Raw genomic sequence first — 8,836 nt, forward strand, 5'->3', positions numbered from 1 at the left:
ATATGAACACATATTTATATGCATTTTCTGTTTCCATCCTAAAAGGTGACCCTTTGAATTGAGAAGAATCCTCAAGGTGCTGTGGCCAGCCCTGCACTCGGCAGGACCACTGCTTATCTTCTCCATGCGTGCTTCCTCAGGGAATGTGGTACAGGGTTGTGGTCCTTCTCCAGGAGCCAGAACTGCTCTTGGCTCCCCGTTGAGTTTGTGGTCTATTAAAACTCCCTCCCACATCTTTTGCACACGAAGGGCTATAAATCTAGGTTTTCCCTGTCCACTACTTGTGCAATTGATTTTTTTGGAGCCTGAATGCAGGCCTTGACTTATATCTCTGTTTAATTTCATCTTGTGGTTTCAGCCAAGTGTTCTGGCCTGTCGAGGCCTTCTGTAGTTTGAGTCTGTCATCTTTCGCGTTAGCGCCATCTCATAAATTTGTCTTCTGCAGATTTGATCAACACATCTTTTCGGGCTTCACCAAATCGCTGAAAAACCTGCTACCATGTCACAGGAGAGACATATGATATTCCTCCAGAGACGGCTCTCCTTTGGAAAGCACTCTTTGGGAATGTAGTTCCTAAATCAGCTGTCATATTGAACACCCAGTCAAGACATATTTTATTCTCAGAGCATTCTTTTGAAACTTCAGTCATCCAGCAAGTGCTGCAAATGTGCCACTGGTCCTTGAAGGACATACCAGGAGGAGCAACGAGGGGAGACAAGGTGCCCAGGGCCATGAACACATCACTTGGTCAGCACCAACAGAGTTCCAGCCACAGATAAAGAATCTTCATTGCCAACTTTGACCTGAGAGCAATGAACGGGTCAACTAAGCAGCATGTGTTCATTACTAACATGGCACCATCTTGGAAGCCAAAAGCTAAAAAAAAAAAAAAAAAAAAAAAAAAAAAAAAATGGCACGAATGTTGTTGCAATTCCAAATCCTACTTAGGTTCTATCAACTACCTGGACTGTTTAATTCCACTCAAAAACCTTTATTGAACTCCTGCTATATATTTAGGAGGGTCCTGAGCACTTGAGAATATATGAATATGTGGGTATATGGGAAAGGAAAGGCATTAGGAACATGGGAGGGGGCGACCAGAACCCTGGCTGCCTGGCTGTGTAGATGCATGAGTGAGAAGTTCAGGCTCCCTCCCAAGCAGACACATCTGCTTTAAAGGCTAGTGCTGCTGTTTACTGGCGGCGTTTCCTCCGTCAAGTTAATGAACTTCTCTGAGCCTCATTCTAGCCATTATAGCTATCTTAAACAATATTCACATTCTGGTTAAATGTCGACAATAAGTAGAAGCCTAACTAACAAGACTGAGAACAAAATGAGAAGCATGAAAACAGTCTGACTTAGGAGAGTGCCTAATACATAGTAAGTGGTCAAGACAGCAACCTAGGAAAGCCCAGCAACTAAATTTAACGTGGACAAAAAATCGGGCATTCGCAGGGCGAGTGACAAAATCTGAAGAGTGACTGTACAGTCATTAACATTGCTGTAGCGATGCTTATTTCCTGATTTTGATAACTGCACTGTGGTTATGTATTATTTCAGGAGGCTGCGTGGAGCATACATGAGAATGCTTTATATAATGTTTGCAACCCTTTTGTAAATGTGTAACTATTTCAAAATGGAGTTAAAGAGATGCAAACATCAACTCCTCTAATGCAAGTGTCTATTCCAGCCCATAAAAGCTTAACTCCTGAATGGGGAGACAGCAGGTGTGAACATGAGACCTTCCCAGAACAACTAGAAGAGAAGGTTGTGTGGTGCCAGTGCTCGCATGGGTCAGAAAGGCTGGAGCGAGTAGGAGCTGAGGGAGATACAGATCTTCTAGAGCTCCCTTGCTCAATGCCTCGATTCCTCTCAAGTTCATGGTCAGCCTTCCCTTGGACAGAATGATTGCCCAAGACCCTTTTGACTTGATGGAGACAACAGTGCAATTCCCCAGACTATTCTTGGGGAGGGTGAGGCATGACACTCCCAGTACAAGAGGCTGAGAGAAATGCTCCAGAGTGGGCTGCAGAGCAGCAAAGATGGTGATGGGTCAGGGCAGGGGAGGGAGACACAGCCACTCATAGGGGTCAGAGGAGCTAGGAACACAAACATGGAGCTCTGAGACCTGCAGAAGGGACACCACAGCCGGGAGTCCAAGGAGAGCACATGCACCTACGCCTTGGGGAGGCTGTCATACCTCCAGCATACCAGCTGCCATGACACCTTCTGGTAAGGACGGACGGTCACAGGGCTCACACACGGTGGCCAGGCTCGGCATTCCCTTGGCTTTTCTTGCCACTGAGGGCACTGGGCAGAGCAGCCCTGCCACAGTGTGATGTGGAAGGTCAGTGGATTCTCTGTGGCCATCTCCACTTTGGTCAGAGAGTGCTGGGGAGTGAAGAGGGTGGAGTCCAGCCTTCTCTGGAGAGGTCCCTTGTGGACTGTTTTTCATGACCTCCTCCTGCGTCACCCGAACTCTCACCTCATGGTCCAGGAAGGTTCCTGCTTTGCACCTTCAACTCCCGTCTCCCTCCATCACATTCCAGTGGTACCAAGGAGTTACCACTGGAATTTTCTTTGGAACTGAAAATTTCTGTGGACAAAAGTCCAGCAGCTTCTGTTCAGAACATGTATAAATAGTTTTTCCTTCTTCATTCCCCTCATGGATATTTTGTGCTTGGATCACGCAGGGTCGGTGGGGGAGAATCGAGTTTTACTAGGACTTACGATGAGTGAATATTGGCAGCTGCAAAACTTCATCACATTAAAAAAAAAAAAAGTCCAAGGTGTTTTCTCTGTACAAGCGCAAGAAACACCATTCAGAGTCTGTGATTATGGGGGTGATCACGAAGGTTATTAATAACCAGGAATAAGGGTCATGCCTTTTATTGCCTAGCATGGAGATGAGACACACTATACCTACAGTTTCAGCTATGTGACCTCCTATTAACTAGCCTAGAATTACATTACAGATGCCTTGAATTTTAGTTCCATTCAACGAAGAAGAAAGAAAAATAGGAAGGAACAAGAATAACAATAATGACAACACTGCACTCCCACTGGGATCCCTTGTTCTAGTCTCCTACAGCAGCTTGGAGTAGGACTGTGACCAGGACCTGCAGCCACCTGGTCCCCTGGTGACAGGGAGAGGCAGCATGCTCTTGAGGTCAGGTTGTAGCCAGTGTTTCAGGCTGGACAGGGGCCCCATCAGAGACCCCTGGTGAGGTTACCTTGAGGTTTCCGGGACTCCAAGGGACTGGTTCTCCCTGGCTGAACCTGGGAGGCTGGGAGATCTGACTCTGTAGCAGCAACCGCTTGGGGACAACTGGGGACAACTCACCCCCAAATGCAGGGAAATGGGAACAGGGTTGAGTGACAAAGAACACCTGGGCCCTGGTGACACCTGAGCCTCAGACCAATCCACTCCTGAAGCTTATCAGTTACATGAACTTGACCTTTACGTGAGCCAGCACATCCCAAATGAGATGTGACACAACTGAAAGCTACTTTCCAGATGTTTGGAAAGACCCTTTGAAACATCTCCAACACTGGACAGAAATTCTAACACTTTAAGGAACGCAATGGGTGACAACGTGATCAGAATGCACAGAGGGCTCAAAATCGTCTCTACGGGCTTCAACCACCAGTCTCACAAAATGTTTAATATCTTTCTGTTTTAAAAAGGCAGCCTACTAGGTTGTAAGGTTGTGGGAAAAATCATTTGTTATCTTGTAGAATTTGAGAGAGTGGAGACCAACCCAGAAAGGGGATAATGAGAAAACCTAAAATGCTGCTCAGACTTGTCCTGTGTTGGAACCACAGTAGAGATCGCTTTAGTAATACAGAAATTATGGCCTTTGTTTCTTTTGTAACTTGAAAGTTAGAACAGCTCTTCATTTACAGAAGGAGCTCTGTATAAAGTGATAGAGACCTAATGGCCTTATATGGCCACCCATACCTGTATCTGTTCCTTTAACTCTCTCACCGGGAGCATATTCTGTTCTTCACCTTTCTAACTCTGTAATTTCTCATTGAAAAGCAGGAACGTCTTCGGGCCTACCCAGGACCCACTGAGAAACATAGGGGCACAATGGGGGCTTTCCCTACCTGCCTAGAGGAAGAAGAATGACTTGTAACTCTGGCAGTAACATTTTTGCCATAAGCAGAGGGTCAGTGGGTGCTGACAAACTCAACAGTTTCTAATGAGGTCCACACATACTCAGGAGGATAAAAAATTGAGGATTTAAGGCATGAGTTAAACAATTAAAGCCACTGTCGCAGAGGGATGTTTTAATTATTTTATTGTTTGTTATCCTTCTCTCCCTTAACTATCTAGCTAACACTTTCCAACTTAAAAAAGTAAATGCTATTGACAAACGGGTCAGGCCACCTTCCTGTCTTCCTCTGTGGTATGATCTTTCCAGTGATTGCTGCCATCAAGTGGGAAAGAGAGAAACAGCAGGCTCCGCACGTGGGGAGTGACTTTATTTGCGTGATGACAACACAGAGATCCTGGTTTCTGTCTAAATGACTCTAAATGACATTCAACTAAAGTCATACAGGATGAGGGAGGAGTGAGGGAGAAGTCAGTGAGGAGTGAGGGAGGAGTGAAGGAGGAGGGAGTGAGGGAGGAGTGAGTGAGGGAGGAGTGAGGAGGGAGGGAGGAATGAGTGAGGGAGTGAGGAGTGAGGGAGGGAGGAGTGAGTGGAGTGAGAGGGAGGGACGAGTGAGTGAGGGAGGAGGAAGTGAGCGAGGAGGGAGTGAGGGAGGAGTGAGGAGTGAAGGAGTGAGGAGTGAGGTAGGAGTGAGTGAGGAGTGAGCAAGGGAGGAGTAAGGAGTGAGGGAGGAGTGAGTGAGGAGTGAGTGAGGGAGGAGTGAGGAGTGAGGGAGTGAGGAGTGAGGGAGGGAGGAATGAGGGAGTGAGGAGTGAGGGAGGGAGGAGGGAGGAGGGAGGGAGGAGGGAGGGAGAAGGGAGTGGGGTGAGAGAGAGGGAGGAGTGAGGAGTGAGGGAGGAGTGAGGGAGGATTGAGGGAGGGTGGGAGGGAGAAGTGAGTGGGGTGAGAGGGAGGGAAGAGTGAGGAGGGAGGGAAGGAGGAGTGAGCTGGGTGAGAGGGAAGGAGGAGTGGGGAGTGAGGGAGGGAGGAGTGAGGGAGGAGTGAGGGAGGGATGACTGAGGGAGGGAGGAGTGAGGGAGGGAGGAGTGAGGGAGGGAGGAGTGAGGGAGGGAGGGAGGAGTGAGTTGGGTGAGAGGAAGGGAGGAGGGAGGAGTGAGGGAGGGAGGAGGGAGGAGTGAGGGAGGGAGGAGTGAGGGAGGGATGACTGAGGGAGGGAGGAGTGAGGGAGGGAGGAGTGAGGGAGGGAGGAATGAGGGAGGGAGGGAGGAGTGAGTTGGGTGAGAGGAAGGGAGGAGGGAGGAGTGAGGGAGGGAGGAGGGAGGAGTGAGGGAGGGAGGAGGGAGGGAGGAGTAAGGAGGGAGAAGGGAGAGAGAGGGAAGAGTGTGGTGAGAGGGAGGGAAGAGTGGATGAGTGAAGAAATGATTGGTGCAATACTCAGCCTCTTGGGTTTCCTGCAGGAAATCTTCCTGTGTTGTGTTAGTCTGGAGAGTCCATAGAATTTCCAAGTAGAGTCACAGTCCTGTCATGGAGGACACTTGAGGGGCAACAGAAGGAGGATTTCTGAGATTGGTATTTTTTTGCTGCCAAAAACAGGAGAAGCCTAGGGAAGCGCCCGTTTATGCTCTTTTTCTAACGTGTCCCTGGATGGAGCTAGCAGCTCTAAAATATCCGCTCAATGACGGCAGCTAAATCAGAAAGCTTGCTGGGTTCCCTGAGTGCAGATGTAAGCCTGGAGATACTCCCTCATGAACCCGATGGTGTGGCAGAGCAGATGGCTTTTCTCCTTTGGAAGCTGGCACAGTTCACCAAGAAGACTGAGAACGTCCTTGCTTAGCGAGGTGTTGCACATGAGACTATAGATTGGGAAACAACTAGCAATAGCGCGTTTTGTAGAAGTAACAATGTGTGCAAATGATTCATTATCTAACTAAGGCTTTCTCTCCTTCCCGCTGGCACCTGTGGTCCATATTCCTCCATAGGCAGCATCACACCCTGATTTACACCATAGAGCCTGCATGATATCAATCCCAAGGGGCAAAAATGTGGTTCTTGGGGTAGCAGCAAAAATAGTAGATACTACCATGGTTTGTGGTCCTCTAAAGCTCAATGCTTCCCAACAAAATGTTACTTCTTAGTTTTTAAGTTCTGTCTTTGGATTCTCTTGGGTAACCCATAGACAGCATTGATATTCAGTTCATAAAAGATACACAAAAAGTATGCAAGATCAGGAATTTTAAAAGCTAAGGTAAATAGATGGCTATGATTGCAAGACTTTTGACTCACTGCTTGAGCTCTGCCATGTTCACAGGTGTGGATGTTTTATGTATCTATGTATTTGGCCAAGGTTCATTATATTTTCTAAGTCTGAAAACCGATGTCTCTCAAATACTCAACTAGTGAATTCCCCTCTTTCTGGAACTCTAATTAAATGTGTGTTCGACCTACTACTCTATCCTCCATAACTCTCACTGTGCTTTTCAATGTTCTGCATTTCTTAGGCTCATGCATTTTTGGAGTGATTGCTGAGCCGGACACTGTTCAAGGCACTTGGAAAACATCCACAAACAAAACAAATAAAAATCCCAGCCTTGATAGAAGTTACCTTCCTGCACAAGGCAATAGGCAACTGAAAAAGCAAGCAGGACAGGTGTGGGGGCTCATGCCTGCAATCTCAGCACTTTGGGAGGCCGAGGCAGGTGGATCATGAGGTCAGGAGATCGACACCATCCTGGCCAACATGGTGAAACCCTGTCTCTACTAAAATACAAAAAACTAGCCGGGCGTAGTGGTGCACATCTGTAGTCCCAGCTACTCGGGAGGCTGAGGCAGGGGAATCGCTTAAACCTGGGAGGCAGAGATTGCAGTGAGCTCATATTGTGCCACTGCACTCCAGGCTGGTGACAGAGTGAGACTCCATAAAAAATAAATAAATAAAATAAAATAAAATAAGCAAGCATAGGTAAATCAAATGGAGGATTGGAAGGTATTGCAAGGTAATGAGCTATACTGAACTTGAAAAGGTAAAACCAGGTGTGTGGTTTGGGAATGCTGGGATGGAGGAGTGAGTAAAGATGATCAAGGTAACTTCTTTGAAAAGGTAAGTTGGAGCCAAGACTGTAAGTAGGTGTGTGAATTAGCCATATAAATAACTGGTCTCAGGCAGAGGGAACAGCCAGTGCGAAGACCTTAAGGAGCGAGCATGCCTAGCATGTCTTAGAAACAAGCAGGCCAGCATGGCTGAAGGGAAATTAATGAGGAGAGGGAATGGAACAGGGTGAGGTCAGAGATGCAAAGAGGAGGCAGATCAGGTAGGGTCCAGTGAGCCATTGAAAGAACTTTGTCTTTTCCACTGCTTGTAACTATTCAGAGAAGGAATGACGTCATTGGCATTTCAAAATGATTGCTCTGGCTCCCATTGTTGTAAAGGGCTGAATGTAGGCATAGGAAGGCCAATCAGATAATCAGAGTGAACTTTAATGCTGGCTTGTAAAATAAAGATAAAAGTGAGACTGGTGAGAAAATATCAGACTCTGGATGTATCTTGAAGGTAGAACCAACAAGATTTGATGATGGGTTGGATATGAGTTCAGAATGCAAGAGTTTTTCCAGATAACTCCAAGCATGTTGGTCTTAGTCACTAGAAAAGTTATGAGAAGAGAAGGCCTGAGAACGCTGCTAGCTGAGAGGACTGCACGGGCAATTCTGTTCCCTGTGAAGAACCTGGCTCACTTACAGCATGAAAGTGAAGGAAAGGTTCAGGAGGAAGGTTAATGATGGAAGCTTGTCAATCTGTGCATTCTGCATTACAAAATGACATGACTTCAGAAGTTGGGGAGGGTAGAGAAGGACAAAACAGGGAATATGCAGAGTTGGTATGGAGATTAGAGTGCTGTGATGAAGGGGAACCCAAGAATCTGGGGGTTCTTCTGGTGACTGGTATAAACATAGATAATGCAAAATGAGGTTGTCCAGATAGATTCAAGGCAGGGAGTGTTAGTAAGGCTGTGAGTGTGGGGCAGAAATGGGTGGGACTGTAGGGCTCCTTCTTCACCCCGATAGTGGAAGAAAAAGGTTCATGCTCATCTTTCAGTTCACTAATTCTCTCTTCAGCTGTGTCTAACCTGCTAGTTAACTCATTCATTGATTATTGTTTTCTTTTGTAAATCTTATAAATCTCTCCAATCGTTTAAAATAATTTCTGTATCTTGCTCATGTTTTCATGTTTTACTTTGCCCTCTTACTATAGGAAACTTATTTATTTATTTAAAACTTCACAGTCTTCTATATCTAGTATTTCCATTTCCAAAGCATTCCAGCGACAGATTCTCCTCTCTGTTGTTTCCACTTACTCTCATTCAAGATGGCATCATGCTTCCCACTGTGAGCTCATGCTTAGTGTGATTTTATCCATGGAAGTTCTGTGAGATACTAGAGAAAGATATGTTCCTCCAGAGAGGATCTTCATTTGATTTTTTTCAGACACTTCTTGGTGCTACCAGTCTGACAAGACTTTAAAACAATGGCCTTGGTTAGTCTGTGCTCACAGAGTAAATGTGAATCCCAAACCAAGCCAACATGTGATACAGATTCTCCATGGGACATATTTTCCCTTCCAAGAAGCAAGGCCAAGAAGTTTCCATTTTGTTTCCTTCTGATTTCTTCTTGTTCAACTCTCACTGAGCATCTTCTGGATTCTCGTTTCGTGTGGGATTCCTGT

General features: G+C 46.3%; 1 long non-coding RNA gene across 1 annotated transcript in view; it reads left to right on the forward strand.

Moving 5' to 3' along the window:
- The window catches only part of LOC106998194 (uncharacterized), a 96,218-nt gene extending 91,834 nt beyond the window's left edge, over positions 1–4,384 (forward strand). The window contains exon 2 of the long non-coding RNA XR_013416975.1: positions 446–4,384. This is a non-coding gene — a long non-coding RNA (uncharacterized LOC106998194). The remainder of the gene's footprint in view (positions 1–445) is intronic.
- Positions 4,385–8,836: the final 4,452 nt, after the last annotated feature.

The sequence above is a fragment of the Macaca mulatta genome, chromosome 4, assembly GCF_049350105.2.
Source record: "Macaca mulatta isolate MMU2019108-1 chromosome 4, T2T-MMU8v2.0, whole genome shotgun sequence".
Classification (NCBI taxonomy): domain Eukaryota; kingdom Metazoa; phylum Chordata; class Mammalia; order Primates; family Cercopithecidae; genus Macaca; species Macaca mulatta.